The sequence below is a fragment of the Schistocerca piceifrons genome, chromosome 2 (assembly GCF_021461385.2).
Source record: "Schistocerca piceifrons isolate TAMUIC-IGC-003096 chromosome 2, iqSchPice1.1, whole genome shotgun sequence".
Classification (NCBI taxonomy): Eukaryota; Metazoa; Arthropoda; class Insecta; order Orthoptera; family Acrididae; genus Schistocerca; species Schistocerca piceifrons.
Window position 1 is genome coordinate 714,234,677 of NC_060139.1, and position 19,954 is coordinate 714,254,630.

The 19,954-nt window shown below is 44.7% G+C and overlaps 1 protein-coding gene and 1 pseudogene across 1 annotated transcript in view; both read left to right on the forward strand.

The window, feature by feature from the left end:
• LOC124777868 (cGMP-dependent protein kinase, isozyme 2 forms cD4/T1/T3A/T3B) overlaps positions 1–19,954 on the forward strand; it is a 553,690-nt gene that overhangs the window by 114,038 nt on the left and 419,698 nt on the right. The gene's annotated exons all lie outside the window — the stretch shown is intronic.
• LOC124778043 lies at positions 5,031–5,149 on the forward strand (annotated as a pseudogene).

A 19,954-nucleotide genomic window follows, 5' to 3' on the forward strand; every position in this document is an offset into this window, starting at 1 on the left:
GCGATGCCCAGTAAAGCACTGTGGTGTTCAACCATTCTTCGGTTTGACAACAGCTTCTACATCTACATCCATACTCCGCAAGCCACCTGACGGTGTATGGCGGAGGGTGCGAGGGTACCTTGAGTACCTCTATCGGTTCTCCCTTCTATTCCAGTCTCGTACTGTTCGTGGAAAGAAGGATTGTCGGTATGCCTCTGTCTGGGCTCTAATCTCTCTGATTTTATCCTCATGGTATCTTCGTGAGATATACGTAGGAGGGAGCAATATACTGCTTGATTCCTCGGTGAAGGTATGTTCTCGAAACTTCAACAAAAGCCCGTACCGAGCTACTGAGCGTCTCTCCTGCAGAGTCTTCCACTGGAGTTTATCTATCATTTCCGTAACGCTTTCACGATTACTAAATGATCCTGTAACGAAGCGCGCTGCTCTCCGTCGGATCTTCTCTATCTCTTCTATCAACCCTATCTGGTACGGATCCCACACTGCTGAGCAGTATTCAAGCAGTGGGCGAACAAGCATACTGTAACCTACTTCCTTTGTTTTCGGATGGCCTTTCCTTAGGATTCTTCCAATGAATCTCAGTCTGGCATCTGCTTTACTGACGATCAACTTTATATGATCATTCCATTTTAAATCACTCCTAATGCGTACTCCCAGATAATATATGGAATTAACTGCTTCCAGTTGCTGACCTGCTATATTGTAACTAAACGATAAGGGATCTTATAACAATTTCATTTGATACAACTACGCAATGTAAGTATTTCACTATATTACTCGTTCATTTAAGTCGTAAAAATGTGAAGTCATAACACTCTCGAAAAGTACGAAATGGCAGTGCCGGGTTATAAAGAAGGATGATGCATTCTTCATCTCTATAAATATGTCCTCCTGAACAGAAGGCACATGCACGACGAGATATTGAAGTTTGGGTCTGGCCGTGATTCGTATATGGATAGCGGAATCGGTTAAGGGAACCGCTCGCGTAAAGCGGAAAACCTGGATTCAAGTACCGGTCCGGCACAAATTTTCATTGTCATCATTCCAATATACAGCTGACGGTGGCTCACATTCGCAACTGCGAATATATTTTCTGTACTTCTGAAACGGTTACTCATAGGCCGCTACCAGTCACAAATTTTTGTCGATGTACTAAAATTGCTTAATAAAGCAGCACTTTTTGTGGCACAAAGCTCATCCTCAGGCTAGAATATACGAAAAATTTTTTTTTAAAAAAGTACGCATATGTGTTAGTTGTTCTGTACAGTCTCAGCGTGTGCTGTGGCCATCCTATGAACAAGGAGAAGGGTAACCAAGTATGAGGGAATATTAAATTCGTTTGTTAGTCTGCTATTCACGTTTTTTCAGTAACCACTCACTTCGTTCATGTCAAATGGCTGTTTTCTTGTGCTGTATTCAGTTACATGTACTGATATGGTTCCTGGGGTCTTGTTAAACGCTGTTGATAAAGGGCTTCCGACCACCCCCTACCACTAACGTTGCAAAATCCAGAAATGAACATGTCGTCCTCGTGAAGATGCGGAATAAAGAATAGGAAGGATGAAAAACGTTTACTGTTATTGCAAACATCTCCCGAAGATGGACTCCACAAGGTCTGGACTGCACAGCATTAAAGTAATTCTTTCGCCCTAAGCTTGTTTATATTTATCGCTGGCTTGCTTGCCGTAGTCCACGGTTGTGATCAGTATCACTGTGGAGATCATGAAACGTCCATTTCGTCATCCCTATAGCGAGCATTTATACCGGTTTCGTTACTAACGTTGGGATTCCCCGTGAACTGTTACGCTGCTGTCACCTGCGATATTTTTACACGGGGACATCATCCGAGGCTGTGGACAGCTCTTGTATGGGCATGATTGTCTCGATTCTTAAATCTTGTCGTGACCACACGAAACTACAATCGTCTGATCACAGCTGTGGGTCCTCTTTGAATGCTCTGGGAGATGGTTCACCTTCAACTACAACAGGTGTAATATTACTTCAATTTATTACATAAATCAATAAAAGATTTACTTAACATTGGGCACTTCTTTGGTATAGTAGTAATGGGTAATTTTAACTGACACTGACTATGAAAGCATCACTTGATGCACTAAATAACAAACAGTTCTCTTGCACTACAAAACGCAACATTTACGAAAATACATTTCATGAGGGATTCTAACTACTGGCTAGTCCTACACTATGATGTTGACTGCTGTAGCTGAAGTCCCAAACTGGGAAGAGCTCTTGCGTGCTCAACGCTATACCGACCTCAGCGCGAGGGTGCAGCTGTGGTGACTTCAGAGGCGTGATCTTCTGGAGCTCCTCCGATTCGTCGTTGCAGTTTGCAGCGGAACCTCGTTAAGCTTTGTGGAATCGTTATGTGTTGTCGACTTCGATGTGGCACCGCAATATCTGGACGATACCACACATCTAGTTATGCAAAGGGTAATCTGCAGCATATGCACTGGTCAGCCAGAAGATTATATGACCACTGACATACTATCGATATAAACTTGTCCTGGCAATAGCAGCGTCACTGAGCGAGGACTGACGGCTAGTCGGACACATGGGGTTGGGTTGTTTTGGGGGAGACCAAACTACGAGGTCATCGCTCTCATCGGATTAGGGAAGGACGGGGAAGGAAGTCGGCCGTGCCCTTTCGAAGGAACCATCCCGGCATTTGCCTGGAGCGATTTAGGGAAATCACGGAACACCTAAATAAGGATGGCCGGACCCGGGATTGAACCGTTGTCATCCCGAATCAGACACATGCACGGTGCATGTAGTACCAGGGAGCGTGCTGTCCAAGTGTAGAATGGGGAAGGCGCGCGATATATCTGAGTTTGACCGAGATCAGATTGTAATGGCTCGGAGGCTGGCCACAAGGATTACGTATATTGTACGACTTGTTGGGTGTTCGAGGAGTGCTGCGATGAGTGTCACCAACACGTGGCAAAACCAAGGTGAAACCACGTCTAGATGTCTTGGGGTTGGGCGGCCACCCCTCATTATAGACGTCGGACGTCGTACGCTGGGCAGGCTGTTACAACTGGTCAGGCGGCGAATTGTGGCGGAACTCACTCAGACTTTAATACTGAGCAGAGTACAAGTGTGCCTGAACACGCAGTGCACCCAACACTCCCAACGATGGGCCTCCGACGACCGGGGTGGCCGAGCAGTTCTAGGCGCTTCAGTCTGGAACCGCGCAACCGCTACGGTCACAGGTTCGAATCCTGCCTCGGGCATGGATGTGTGTGATGTCCTTAGGTTAGTTAGGTTTAAGTAGGGGAGTGATGACCTCAGATTTAACATCCCATAGTACTCAGAGCCATTTTGATGGGCCACCGCAGCTGACGACCCATGCATGTGCCACTGTTAATACCACGGCATCGGCAACTACCACTGAAACGGGCACGTGACCATCGGCACTGGACGTTCGCACAGTGGCAGGACGTTGCGTCGTCTGTTGAGTCCTGACGCCTTCATCATCATGCCGATGAAGAGCGCGGATCCGTCGTCCTCCAGGTGGACAGCTCAACGACTCCTATGCTGCGGGACGGAGACAAGCTGGCGGCGGCTCCATTATGGTCTGGGAAACATTCATGTGGGCATCCACGGATCCAGTGGAGCTCGTGTAAGGCACCATGACTGCCATAGGCTATCGTACACTGGTTGCAGACCACGTACACCCCTTCGTGACGATCATGTTTCGCGATGGCAGGTACATTTTTCAACAAGATAATGTGCAATGTCACAAGGCCAGGAGTGTGGTGGAGTGGTTTGAGGAACACTGTAGCGGATTCCAGTTGATCTGCTGCCCCCCCCCCCCCCCCAAACTCGCCAACCCGATCGAACATATCTGTGACGTGATTGAACGTGGCGTTACAGGTCACCGCCCCCATTCTCGGAATTTATAGGCGTTAAGTGACTTGTACGTGGAGATGCGGTACCAACGTCCTCCAGCAACCTACCAAGGCCTCACTGTTTCCATGCCACGACGCGTCGTCACTGTTATCCGTGCCAAAGGTAGGCTATAGGTACGTGGTCATAGTGTTCTGGCTGATTAGTTTCTACCACATGTTTGGAGATGGATGGAAGACACTGTTATTAATTAAACTTAATGGTGTTAATGGAGCGAGTGCTGAAATGCTTTTATTTCCTAGATCACACTGAGCTAAAACATTGTTGTGGCGGGATCGTTTAGAAGGGACGACGAGGGAAGCGTGTGAGGGAGGTTGCCCTCAGGTTGCTGACCCTCGCGCTTAAAGGGCCGGCGCAACAGGCAGACCAGCGGCAGCCGGTTTGGCCTGAGACAAGGTCGTGGGCGTCAGGGTCCGAATTACCGCCCACCAGTCGGCGCCGTGTAGCGCGGCGTAGTCCGCTCTGATGACTGCCGTGGAAGGAAGATGGCGTGCAGTGGGAGGCGGTGACGTCACGCACAGACGCTGGGCCAGAAAAAAGAGGAGCGAGGAGGAGAGTGTAAGAGCAGCAAGAAACGGCTGCGGCGGCGCCCTGATCCACAGCGCGTGCGGCGTCTGCCTTTCTACGCAAAGAGGTTCGAGGTTCGCAAAGAGCCCAGATGATTTATAGCTTCATTTACACCAGGCATTCCACTCGTCCGTAGGTCGTCACCAGCGAGGTGGCGCAGTGGTCGAAACGCTTACTTATGACTTTATTATAGTATCTGCAGACTCTGATGGTAACTCAGAGATGTCTCTTGCGAATGTCGGTCAGTGACCTGAAAATGAAGTGTTCATCGATCTGCAGCTGTCTGAGTGCGCTAGACAAAGATGCTCGTATTTCAACTATTGTCTAACTACAATCTGGCGCCACGAATTGTCACGAGCCTGTTACATTGGATGTAACAGATTTCTGGAGGAGAACACAATTAACTGTTTGAAACTAAAGCAAAAAACGGAGGCATATCTCCTGTATTATTTAAGAACTCTAGTATGATCCAACATAGGCAGGCTAATTAAAAAAAATTATTCTCCTTTACTTCCTTATGCCTGATTCATACGAGAGCCAACGGCCTTGCCGTAGTGGTAACACCGGTTTCCGTCAGATCACCGAAGTTAAGCGCAATCGGGCTCGGCTAGCACTTAGATGGGTCACCGTCGGGGTCTGCCGAGGGTTGTTGGCAAGTGGGGTGCACTCAGCCCTTGTGAGGCCAACTGGGGAGCTACTTGATTGAGAAGTAGCGGCACTGGTCACGAAACCTGACAACAGCCGGGAGAGGGGTGTGCTGACCACATGCCCCTCCGTATCTGCATCCGGTGACGCCTAGAGCCTGAAGATGACACGGCGGCCGGTTGATACCTGTTCGGACGTTTTGTTTATTCTGTTCTCAATATCGGTTGAGGTATGATATGTCATGCATATTACGTGGTCGACTTTCTCGCTTCGCTGACGCAAGTCGCAGCCCTCTGCCGCTAGAGGACTCTGAATTGTAGCGTGTAGCGTGGCGGTGTATAACGTAACTATGTCAATGCGTGAGAAAGTGAAAGCACGAATTCAAAGGGTTCGTTCACACATGGAGCACCCTCTCCTTCAGCGTGGACAGCGCCAGTTGGCCCTACACGTATAGGAGCATTGCGGCATCTTCAAGAATTCGTCGCCTTAGGTTCACTGTCATTGATCTTCCTCCATACCGTCTCGACGTGGCCCCATCCGATTTGCATCTTTTTGCAGAACTTAAAGAACACCTTCGACGATTTCACTTCGACAGTGATGAAACGGTGCAAGAGAGGCGAGATTGTGGCTCCGTCAACAAAGTCAAACATTCTATAGTGCCGGTATCAACAAACTGGTCTGTCGTTGGGAGAAATGTGTTTGCCGCCAAGGTGACTGTGTTGAGAAATAAGTATGTAAACATGAAAAATAAAGCTGTGAATTCAGAAAAATCGTTGAGAGTCAAGACAAGCAGTTTATTTAATTTGACAATTACACTCCTGGAAATGGAAAAAAGAACACATTGACACCGGTGTGTCAGACCCACCATACTTGCTCCGGACACTGCGAGAGGGCTGTACAAGCAATGATCACACGCACGGCACAGCGGACACAACAGGAACCGCGGTGTTGGCCGTCGAATGGCGCTAGCTGCGCAGCATTTGTGCACCGCCGCCGTCAGTGTCAGCCAGTTTGCCGTGGCATACGGAGCTCCATCGCAGTCTTTAACACTGGTAGCATGCCGCGACAGTGTGGACGTGAACCGTATGTGCAGTTGACGGACTTTGAGCGAGGGCGTATAGTGGGCATGCGGGAGGCCGGGTGGACGTACCGCCGAATTGCTCAACACGTGGGGCGTGAGGTCTCCACAGTACATCGATGTTGTCGCCAGTGGTCGGCGGAAGGTGCACGTGCCCGTCGACCTGGGACCGGACCGCAGCGACGCACGGATGCACGCCAAGACCGTAGGATCCTACGCAGTGCCGTAGGGGACCGCACCGCCACTTCCCAGCAAATTAGGGACACTGTTGCTCCTGGGGTATCGGCGAGGACCATTCGCAACCGTCTCCATGAAGCTGGGCTACGGTCCCGCACACCGTTAGGCCGTCATCCGCTCACGCCCCAACATCGTGCAGCCCGCCTCCAGTGGTGTCGCTACAGGCGTGAATGGAGGGACGAATGGAGACGTGTCGTCTTCAGCGATGAGAGTCGCTTCTGCCTTGGTGCCAATGATGGTCGTATGCATGTTTGGCGCCGTGCAGGTGAGCGCCACAATCAGGACTGCATACGACCGAGGCACACAGGGCCAACACCCGGCATCATGGTGTGGGGAGCGATCTCCTACACTCCCCGTACACCACTGGTGATCGTCGAGGGGACACTGAATAGTGCACGGTACATCCAAACCGTCATCGAACCCATCGTTCTACCATTCCTAGACCGGCAAGGGAACTTGCTGTTCCAACAGGACAATGCACGTCCGCATGTATCCCGTGCCACCCAACGTGCTCTAGAAGGTGTAAGTCAACTACCCTGGCCAGCAAGATCTCCGGATCTGTCCCCCATTGAGCATGTTTGCGACTGGATGAACCGTCGTCTCACGCGGTCTGCACGTCCAACACGAACGCTGGTCCAACTGAGGCGCCAGGTGGAAATGGCATGGCAAGCCGTTCCACAGGACTACATCCAGCATCTCTACGATCGTCTCCATGGGAGAATAGCAGCCTGCATTGCTGCGAAAGGTGGATATACACTGTACTAGTGCCGACATTGTGCATGCTCTGTTGCCTGTGTCTATGTGCCTGTGGTTCTGTCAGTGTAATCATGTGATGTATCTGACCCCAGGAATGTGTCAATAAAGTTTCCCCTTCCTGGGACAATGAATTCACGGTGTTCTTATTTCAATTTCCAGGAGTGTAGTTTCGACTTACAGAAACCCGTTTTTAGATTTTTAAAAATTTTCTATAGTCTCCAGACGTCTGACCTGACACGTCTATGTATTGTTTGGCATGGTCAATCCACAGCTTCAGTACAATAGGTCGTGTATCTACATTTTGACCATGTCAAACAATAAAAAGAAGAAGAAGATGATATAGAATAAACTTTGTTTTATTCAAAAAGCTTTTAGAGTTTTCACACAAAGAATCTGAAGGCATTACTTTTCAGCACACCCTCGTACATTGTGTTGTCGTGGAAAGCTGAAGACAGTAAATTAGGTACATGTTGTTCAAACATTTAAGTGTGTGTAATTCGTAAAACCAACTGTCGTAAACAGTAGCACTTGAACTAAGTTGATAATGATGATAATAGCTACGAATGTACTAAGTAAATACTGGTTAAGTATAAATTCATATGAAAATTGCAAGGGAACCAACTTCTCAGTCTAAAGTCAAATACATTCTTACATATTTGAGATCTGAAATGTTGTATTTTTACCAGCATTTATGTTACCACTTAATGTCTTAAAGTGAGACGTTCACCCCAAATGCGAGAACTTATTTTTCTCAACAGGACATTCTGAAAACTCTGTGTTATTTATTTTGACAAAAGGCAATCCATGCACTGCGGTTAAGTCAAATTTGATTAACTGAAATGCTAATACTGTTGACATTGCTGGCCATCAAAATTAACTGAATAAAAGGAAAACTAGTAAATACATAGAAACAGTTTATTATTATAATCATTCACAAATCATCAATACAAATATAATCTCTGGACCAATTTGACTTGATTCAGATACGACTAAGTAATTCGGCACGTCTGCGGTAGGGGAATGGAAATGGAAATGAAGTCCCATGCTTCTTGACAGAGCGTAGGGGAACGATGCGGGTGGCCCGCACCGCGTACTAGGCAAGGTCCTTATGGAGGTGATGTGCTGTTGCCTTCCTCCGACCGTAATTGGGATGAATGATTATGATGAAGACGACACAACACCCATTCATCTCGGGGAGGTGACAATCCCTGAGCCCGCTAGGAATCGAACCCGTGTTCAGGGAGCGAGAACGCTACCGCTAGACCACGAGCAGCGGTGGGGGAATAAACCACTCTATATCACCTGTCGACGGACTCTGTATTTAATTGGCTTTGAGTGACAGCGGGCAGGCTTCAGCTCCCATGTACTGTGGCCCTGAGGTGGTGATGCGGGCCAGCTGAATTCATGCTTCCCTCCACTGGTTGACTTTCGACTAAATGGGCCAACTCTTTCAGAGTAAAGCAAACACATGAAGTTAACTGGTCCTCTCTGGCATTCAGGAAAGTTTCACGTTCATGTGTGGCCTAAGTGCAGTGCTCTTGACCTGTGCGCCTGGGATGCAAAGCATTGCATTGCTCATCGGCATGATTCTTAAGCTTTTGGTACAGAAGGTTCAGAGCCATTGTAATGTGCCCATCTTTTCACACAGATTACCTATTCGTAAAACAAGTGTTCAGTTCTTAATATTAAAAAAAAAACTGCACTTCATTCGCAAGTTAAGTGCGTTTACGGGGATGTGACATTGTTTCTAGGTGAGTCCAAAGTGTGTTAAGCCCAATCAGCAATTACCACAAATGATGCCCTTAATAAGTCATTAGCAACAGAGATACGATATATGTAAAGAAAATGTACAAGGACCAACAACATGTCAAGAACAGAGCAAGCATATAAACTACATTAAACAGGGTCATCATGTCATACACAAAAAAAGCGACAATTACATACAAGACACACAGAATTAAGACGTATGGAACTCTTGTAACAAGAATAAACGTCATACAGCAACATCATTTATCAAAGAAATCTAGACCCATAAAGAGGGTGTCAACCCAGATAATTAAGCAAGCAAACCGGGGAATATTAATGATAGGCTTTCTTAGACTACCAAAGGCTAGGTGAGATGGGTAACAAGGCAATACTGTAAACTATACTTCTCAGCGGGGTTGATTCACACATTGGCAATAAATGCAAGAGAAGTCTGTGCTTTCTATAGCACCTCATCATCTGCGATCATCAGGTGCAAAGTGTTCATTATCTATCTTTGGAGGCCTCATGTACCTTCAATAAGAGTTACAACGCCAGCTGAACAAGCCATGAGAATGGATTCGAATGTTAACAGGGAGAGAAAAAAGGGACGAGGCAGAGCAATGCCTGTACCTATTTCTGTACTCGTGTATTCAAGCAGTTGTAACCCCTACCTTCTAAGATGGACTGCCGTACAAATACACTGCTTCTTCAACAACCACGTGGTGATCCAGGCGTGTCCTCTAAAACTGCTCCATGAAGCTTGCACGGCTACTGTGTGTGGGTAGCACTCGTCATCCACTCTAGCGTCATCCAACTCGACAAATCATTTGAGAATAGACACAAAAAAGTGTGCACATCACATTAAAATTATGCATAAACCAAAGAAATAACGTAAAGTTAAATGGCTTTGTACTGTCGTGAACTGCGTTATAATTTCGTGTAAGGTGTTCCAGACTGACTAACACGGACGGACCGACCGAGGTACGCATTGGCTAGCACACTGCACTGGCATTCGAGAGGACGACGGTTCAAATCCCTGCTCGATCATCTGAATGGAAGTTTTCCGTGATTCCCTAGATTGCGTAAGACAAGTGGCTGGTCGGTTTCCTTGAAAGGCTATGGTCGATTTCCGTCCCTAACCTGAGCTTGTGCTCCGTCTCTATTGACTTCGTTGTCGACGGGACGTGAAACACCGACATTTCGTCCTTTAACACGGACGGCTGCTCTTGAACTAGCGCTGCACGGTGCGTCAGGGAAGAGATATGATGAACTCATACGTGCACTCGACACTTCACCTCTCCACGTCCATTCCCGTACACTACGTCCGCACACACACGCACACACACACACACACACACACACACACACACACACACACAAATTACTATCTAACCAAAATAAATACATACTAATTCGTAAGGCATGCAACATTCACAATATACCGGGAGTTTGCAACTCCTATAATTAGTCACTCGCGTCCGAGTAAGGTATTCGCGGATGTCTGTCGCCACTATGACGCATGGGAAAGCACATGGATCACCGCTAACCGTTTACCTTCAGCGGTGCTCTTTTTCTGGGAGAACGTTGCGAGACGCATACCCCTAAGCTTTTCTGTTCACAAAGTCACTTCTTTCCGATGTTGGAAAACTTAAAAGGTTGCTAACGATTTGTTTCACGGACGTAAATCGAATCTATTTCATTTTTACATATTGGCAATCGCAGTATGAACGATTCCAATGCAGTCTGGGTGGGAAAAGCGATACATTTAACTGTTTCGAACGTTTCGAAGCTGCAGACAACTGTTCTCGACAATTGAATGGCTGGCAGCCAATCTGTAAGTCTGCTTTCCTGTTGTGTGAGTGAACTGAGAGACGGGACACGCGATATTTGGTTATTCACTTACTGTTTCTTACTTGTTGGTCGTATGCGTGATTGTGTGGTGTGTCCTGCCTTTTGTTGCTACTTATCTTAGAGGTTAAGGTAAGATCAGCGTCAAAATTACTAACAATCTAAAACTTCCCTATAATTTTTGTGCGAGGGGAAAGTTCGGAATTTCTGACTTTGTCGGTGGATGATAAAACTGAAAATGTTAATCTGACCACTGAAACATGTGTGAAAAAACCGTCACCAATCTGAGGTTCGTTACGTTGGTTGGTATTCCAATTCAGTTGTTTCAACCTTTGGGTTATGTACCCTCTCGGTTTATGAAAGGCAGACGTCTTGCTACTGATACCAAGAATGAAGTACAAGGGGCGAACAAATGAAAACGAAACAGATGGAAAAAAGTAAACAGACTGTTCATTACCACAAAGCTAATCGCCATAACTGTTCATTCATTATCCCGCTGTGAGAAAGGCAGTCAGTGCCTTCATAGAGAAATATTTGCGGTTGCCTATGGAACCATGATTGTACCCAGACTTACACCTTCACCTCTTACACAGATCGACAGCCACGAATGTGTTTCTTCAGTACTCCACAGATACGGAAGTCGCATGAAGAGAGGTCCACACATCCTCTATACAGTCCCGATTTCTCTACACGCGATTCCCATATCTTTGGGGCCCTGAAGAAATACATTCGAGGCCGTCGATTTGCTTCGGATAATGAAGTACACACGTGGATACAATCACGGTTCCATAGGCAAGCGCAAATAAATAATAGCTATGGCGATTATCTTTGAAATAATAAACGATTTAATGTACCTTTTTCTACTTATTTCGTTTTCATTTGACTGCCACTTATAAGAAGTCGTGAAGACTACAACACCTATGAAATATTTGAATTTGAAAACTGTTGTAATGCTAGATTATGTTAATTATAATGTAGTTTTATAATTAAATAAATAATCAGATATACTGGAAGTTTCAGTAGCTATCTCTACGTTATACCTAGTGTTTCAGTACCCCCAAAAAGGGTACTGATAACTCTTCCTTCCGCGCATGAAACAACATTGTCTTGTATTGCTGGTGGATGGTCAGATCCTATGATTTCGTGGCACACCACAAAGTGTTTCTCTGCGACGTTACAGTCTCTGTCGCATTCTGCGCTCCGCATGAGCGCCTCTGTCAATGTGAGGGCTTCACTTCCGACCTGTGGTGTCGCCATGTCGCGCTTGGTTTCGTCAGCTAGTGCTTCGATTTCGGCCTCACGCCACGTTCTAACATGTTCGTCTCGTTGCGTGACTTCTGTATTTGCACGGGCGGCGTGGGGTGCGTACTCATTATCGGCCTCTGGTCCTCTAAACCCTATAAGCGAGTCTGTCTAACCCTTGAATAGTCGCAAAGTGTCTGCCAGATTCCCCTTCGTCACCTAGGTATCTGGAACGGTTGTCGCAACACGCAAACTGAACTCGTCTGCAACCAGTATTTTATTTAGGAAATTATCTTTTAGGTTCTTTGGTCCATCCACAAAAACTCCATTGTGCTTGTAGTGTTCCTTGCACTTCATGCGATAGGATCACTATAAAAATTAGTTACAGCTTTTGAGGTCCATTCCATTATCACGATTCTACTCGAGAGTAAATCATTGCCGATTATAAAGTCCAGCGACAAACCCCGATAACAATAGCTATTGACTTGAAAATTAATTCGTCCCTCGTTTGGGACGTCAAGACCTGTTTTTCCAGACTTTTTATTCTATAAGATATTTAACGCGTTAGAAATGAGAGATTTTAGGAACGCTAACATTTAGCATCCAGTTTTCACCTCCATGTGGGAGAGCAATTTGCGTCCTTTTACATAAACAAAAATTAATTTACTGGCAGAAGAATTAAATTACTGGCAGAAGTAAGGCTGTGAGGACTGGGCGTGAGTCGTGCTTCGGTAGCTCAGATGGTAGAGCACTTGCCCGCGAAAGGCAAAGGTCCCGAGTTCGAGTCTCGGTCGGGCACACAGTTTTAATCTGCCAGGAAGTTTCAAAAATTAAAAACATCAATAAATATGAAGATTTTCTAATATATATTGAATTATTCATTTTAACCGTTTTGATCCTTCAATATAGGCTGTTTCCCTCGCTCGTGTTACTAATGTTATAATCGAACTCTAATTTTCGATCTGTGTAAGACCGTCTGATCAGGAATATCGGCGGCACAAGTAATTTATAATTTGCCTCTAGAAGCTTTGTGAATGAAAGCATGGTCCATATGAGGCTGTATTGTTTCTATTTTTTTATTAGCTGTGCAATCGTTATTATCAAGCATCTAAAATGAAGTAAATCAACATCGAGCATACATAAAATCTGTACCTACCTTACAAAACCAAAGTTTTTGGAACGTATGTACTGATGTTATACGTAGTGTGTTCGATTTTCGTTTGCTTCATTTTAGATGCTTGATAATGACGTAATTGTTGACATCGGCCGATAGCACAACTAATAAAAAACGAAAACAATACAGCCTAGCACGGACGATGGTTTCATTTGTACAAATAATTTAACTGGTATATTACTGTCACCCACCTGACTGACACACGCTTGTGCGGAGCAGCTCAATTCGGAGTAAGCCTTTCCGAATCCTGATGACGGAAAAAAAATTCATTACAAGTATTTGGTTGGCGTTCAAAGAAGGGTAGTTGCTTCAAGTTGTTAATCACCAGTTTTAGCGTCAATGTCGTCCCCCTCTTGTGATTCGGTTAACGGTGATCACTCCGTCGGATGGGGTCGTTAAGTTCCATGGTCAATTTTTTCCTAGTGAATTGGCTGTGTGCCAGCATCAGTTTACACCCTCTTCGTTCCATTTATCCATAACACACAAACACGACACTAAACTGAACAGGCACTCGTCCCAGTAGTCGAAACAACATGGGTACACACTTGATGATGCTACATAACGGGTCGAAGGAGGCGTCGGCACAGTATCTCCACTGGCATCTTGCCCAGGGTGGCAATGAGCGCTTCCCTCATTTGCGAAAATGCTTATTTTTCGAATATGGGACTGGCTGTAAAATTAATATTCCTTGCAGCTGTAGTCCGCATAATGAGAGCACACCCCCTGAGTACAACGATCTGTCAACTACATGTTCCGTTTCAAACTTTGAGCCAGGATCAGTGTAAGTGATACGGTGTCAAAGAGCCGGTGCTTCTGTCTAGGAACCGTTTACGTTCCCCACTCTTCCTGACTGACACATTTCGTTTCCGGTAGTGTGGTGGCATGAGATATCTCCTACGCAAAGTACTTAAGGGGACAAGAAACCCTCCAATTGCTGACCTGCCCACGGCATTAGGACTTGTGCAAGAGGTACGCGAAAGTGCTCTCAGCATCACCATGTCCCCGCTTTCGCTAGCAGGCGTAGTTAAGGAGAAGCCTGCGGGTCGCGCAAGGAAGACATGCAGACGCCTCTTATGGCGGTAACAAACACTGCGCCATCTGTGCCGACACGCCGTAAGCCTATGTTTAAGCTTTCGCTGCCTTTCGATGACGCGCGCGAGAAGATAGATAATCCACAGTGAGTGTACAATTCCATAACCAGCACCAGGAAAATTTATGACTGATGCTGTAACAGGCGATCAAAGAGTTTCCGTTTCAGGGCGTTGCTGCGGCGGATATGCAACGTAGCGCCACTCAGATGCAGGTGTATCAGAACCGACATGTCGATAAGGGATTAGCGTGGCATTCGTGTCTTTCCGACGTGCGTGCGGTAAATGCAGAAACGTGGACTATGGCGACGTTATTACCAAATGAGTCCAAACAGGTCAAGCGTGGTGATATTCTTTTCTTGGCTGCCGAAGGGCAAACACCGGGCAGACATCCATCGGAGAATGAAGAATGTGTAAGGGACAGCACGTTTGTCGAAAACTACCGTTCTGCGATAATGGATGCTGCTGCTTCATAGTAAAGCACGCCCCCATATCGCAAATTTCCTGGCACCAATTCAAATGGGAGACACTCGAACACCCACCCTATAGTCCTTAATCACGCCTTCGGTCCCTTAAAAGAAGCGTTGAAGGGTCGACGATTCTCGTCGGACGAGATTGTGCAGCAGGCAGTTACGGACGTTTTCAGGCAGAAGGCAGGGTGTTTTACCAAACGGGTATCTTCAACCTGGTGCGTCGGTAGAATGATTTTCTCTATGCTCATCGCGATTTCGTCTGACAGCCATATCGGTTCCGTAGTGAACATCCATAAACGTTTGTGTGCAGTGTATGGCGATGCTGCAGTTGATAGGAGTACAGCTGGCCGATGGGCAAAGAAAGTTACAGCCTCAGGAAATTCAGTAACAGATCTGCGTGATCAGCCACGCTCGGTACGTCCTGTCACAGCCACTGCTCCAGACATGCTGAATCGTGCGGATGCCATTATTCGTGCCGACCAGCGCATCACAACTCGACGTTTGGCTCTACAGTTGTCGGTCAACATTGCAAACGCGCCTGCAATGATCGAGACTCTTGGATATTCAAAGAGGTGCTTACTATGGGTTCCACGAACGCTCACAGCAAACCACAAGCCTACAGGACAAGAGCATTTATCAGCAGGGAATAGATGCTCTTCCACAACGTTGGCGTACGGCCATAGAACTTGATGGAGACTACGTAGAAAAATAGGACATGGACAAGACATGTTGATGTATATTGTCACCAAATTCTGACTCTCGATAATAAACATGTTCTGAGAAAAAAATTGGGGCATTGCTTATTGAAAGATCCTCGTAGTAAGAACTGTCGAAATTATTCTTGTTGTAACAATAAAAACTACGTACAATGAATTAATTGTAATTTTATCGAAGTATTTTTGTTTCGCAGAAGGAGATGCGTCTTTTCTCTGTTTCCTGATATCTATAGCACGACCAGTAATTTGTCAGTGAACGAAGAGGCAAAAAAGGCTTTAATGCTTGCGAAGAATTGTCGCCTATACGTAGCGTAACCTTGCTGAACCGTAACGACGTAATAGCAAAATATTCACAACTTAAGTAATGGCTGCAGCACAGGCAAAGTTTTGATATGTTGTTTATTACCTTTAAGAGAGAGATACTTTTGAAAGCACAAGGTGTTGAACACAATAACATACAACTGGCGCTCTATTAACTCGTGCATTTATCGTGAATCACGAACTGCTACGTTTCGAACCCCCCACCAACGTATTCTAAAACACGTGTGTCTGTAATTTTATATAAATTGTTCTAACTGCTCAACGTAAAAATACTTGGAATTACAGTGGACGCTAGAAATTGCGGACAGCCTCTTTGCAATGCTTTTTAAAAACGTTTTATACTCCCACTGGTCTGCAGTCGAGCAACGAAATGCTTATCTTCAGACAGTGGGTTCTTCACAGGCACTTACGTGTTGTGAAACCGAACTTCACTAAGAAAATATCGGACACTGTTCAGGAACATTGTTCTGGATATTTAGGTGTATGATACGCGTGGTCTCCAAACGCTCGTTGAGAACATTAATTATCACTTTTTGCTGTGATGTGGTTGCCGTCGCTGCGGCAGCTAGTCGCCATGGCATCGTTCTGACGCACTTGCATTGCATTCAGTGTAACTATATGGGGTGTCCCAGGAAGAATGGTCAATATTCAGGGATATTACAGAAGTGACCATTCGAAGAAAAAAGTCCAGTGAACATGGGCTTTAAAATGCAGAGGACAACTTTTTCATCTTCGCTTCTGAATATTTATAAAAAGAAAAACACTAATCTAAGAGGAAAAATATGTACAAGAACAATATTATTAGCAAACTGACTGGTTCAATATGAGGAGCACAACCTGAACGTCTTCGGTCATCAGCAATGGGACTGTTTTGCAGCTGGACAATATGCGGCTCCAATATGGAAGGCGTCTAGCCACTTCAGACAAGCAGACGTTGCTTTGAGTGAGACTATCAAGGTTGTCACTAGATGTCTCAGACCTAAATCTGTCCACAAAATTTGCCCACTTGCAGCGATAGCACCACCAAATATCAGACACGCGGTAGCCAGTGAAACAGAAAGGAAAAAAGCAGCAAATCGACCCATGGCAGTTCATGTATAGCAGCCACACAGCCACGAGTTTGTCTCAAGCAAGCGCTTTATTATACGGACAGTAGCGTCAGAAGGCCGAAGTGAGAGCCGCCGCCCATCTTTGTTTGGACTCTTCACAATTCAAACCAACATCCCAAGGACAAAATCACACAAGAGGAGGAACTACAGTATAGTTTGTGGAGATCACTGAACAGATCAAGGGCAGGAGTCGCAAAATGCAAAGTAAACATGATTAAGTGGGGCTGCTCAGAAGATGATCAATATGAATGCGGAGAAACACAGACTGTTGAACGTTTGCTCATGTACCAACGGAAGGAATTTGTTTGCACAGCGGAAGATCTATTTTTGAGCAACAACATGGCCATTAAAGCTGCTGAGTTTTTAAGAAAAAGTTCAGATGTTCTCACCCGGACCATAAAGTAAAGTAAAATAAGTATAGCTCTTAAGATATGCATTTTAGACATCGTGTCCCATTTTTTGTCTTTTACCACCTCTAGTTTTTTTAGCATTTGTACCCTCTGTTACGTATGTGGTGCTTACCACAGTCCCTTCGTGTGGTGTGGCTTCCAGTGTCGTGCTAATATAATACTTTAATATTTTAAATGATGGTTTTTAATTGATATTCACCGATTTTTCTCGACCGTATCTGCATTGATAAACGGTTAAAACTGCACTGTACACTGTTTCAGTTGGAAGTTGCCTGTCTAACTGCTTCCAGGACAACAAAAATTTGGTTTTCAATACGCCATATAATTATGAACGGAATTCAAAAATTTAAAATTTTGTCGTAATCTAATCGGTATAGTCTAACATCAAACGTTTAATACGATAAGTCAAGTATTGAAGTCAGAAACTTGTATTTGTCTTAAGGCTGCATAACTCACGGGCGCAAATACCCCGACAGTATTCATCAGATATTTGAGAGTAAGAGCACTTAGCAACTTTCAACAAACTTTACACACAATATGGAACTTTTACGAAACTTTTACTCAGTGCCGCCCTTCGTCCCGTACACACATATGAAATAATTAAATAAAAAGTCATCTCTTACATTTCATCAGGCATTATGTTTAAATTTATTATTCATTTATTTTTAACTCTGTTCGCAACACACTTTGCAGATAGCAACCACATCCACTACTGAATGTATCTGCAAAATACTATCGTTTGTGTTACACAGATTTCGGGAGATACGGTGTTTTATGCAATGGAGTTCGATTCTTTAAAGATTCCGTGGTAGGGTGGAGGAGTTTATTGGCCCCGTAACAAATAGTCAGTGTATCTACAAACAACGTAAAAGTCCGGTAGCGTCTAAAAAACGATTAATGGTCGTTGTAAGCGGTTTAAGATATACGTACTTATATTTTAAATATACATCTCTATAATTGCTATTTTCTACAGTAACAACCACTCGATAAATAACGGTAGCAGTTAAAGATTCTGTCAGAAAATTTCCACGCCGATTAGTGACGTGCCGTTAATGTTTTAGTTTTTGTTAAGTTCTCAGACAGTGAAGTATACAAAGTAAGTACACTGCTGCATCTCCAGATGTTGTTGTGATAAATATAATATTTGAGTTTGGCCCGTCGTAATTTTTTGCCTACTTTTAAGATATGGCTACGATTCTAATACTAAATTTGTGGCTTTTATTAGACGGTACACTTGCAGTTGTTTTCGGCTGCTTTCTTTCAGTATGGGTACTGCTCACATACATACGATTTCGCTCCAACGAGGAATGCGAGGCCCACTGGAGATACTCGTCTTCGTTGCTGTTTGACTCTTCAACTTCAATACTTCGAAATCAGATGTATATGCGCCCCAACTTGCCGATTTTCCTTCATGCCGCCTGTAAACGAGCGGTTTATAGCAAGGACTCTTTCATACCAGTAAACATTTCTGTTGAGATTACCTCTTCTTTGGCAGAGACGAATTGAACCACGTCCGCTTCAGAATGGGTATGGAGACCAGTTTATTTAGACTACTGAAAACAAAAACACTTAGCAGATGGACGCACTCCGCTTCGCAAGGCTAAAAATATTGCACATGCTTTACATCCAGGACAGAACTTGTCAAACAGTGCTTGTATTCCCTGTTCAGCCAATGTCCTAGAACACTCAGAGGTAATCATCACGCCTATTAAGAAAAAAAAAAAAACACGACCATGCCAGACGTCGAACTATATCACAACGGACTCATCGTTTAAATTTGCGCAATACAACGAACGTATTAACTCTGTCAGGCAGCTGTGTGTCGCTGCTAACACTGAGGTTTCATGTTGTTTTTTACTGGCTAATTTGTTTGCTATTTCAGCGATAGGTTTTGTCTGTCTTATCGTTCTGAGTATATGAGGCACGATCCGCCGAAGATAATGCGAAAACTCGTGGATCTTTCCAGGCTCGGGTCACACACGCGGTATCATTACCGGCGGCTGTTTCTCAGAGAGTAACCATCAGATGTTCAATTAAAAAACAAAGAAAAATAGTAAAATACATGGAGGAGCAGTGTAGATAGTAAACACGGAACTTCAGTACATAAATAAAGCAATAAAAATATTTCGTTGGCAGTGACTTACAGCATAAAAAGTGTCTGATCAAATTGCTTTTTCTTTCTTTAACAATAAAACTAGAGTACTATTCAGTACGGAAAATGAACGTTAACATAAAAACATGCTGTAACGAAAGAGTAGTCCGCAATAAAGAGTCAGCTGTCTATAAGATAAAATGTGGCATCTGTCTGAAATTTTGCATGGGCCAAACGAACAAATCTTTAGTCGCCCGCTTTATAAAACATTGGAAAGTAGGTAGCAGTGAAACAGCTTTTAGTTCTAATTTGACACTAATACCAGAATAAAACAGGACGTAAAGATATTATTAATATATCATTATGTTCCTAAAAGATGTAGTTTGGATATATTTAGAGAGCCTGAAATTTTTACGTATTTAAAGAACATGCATATCTGTCGGTAAATAAAGTTATTTCTCTTAACAAGAAGTATTTTCTGATCTGTTACTATAGCTCTTCTCCCTGATTTTTTTTCTTTTTGTC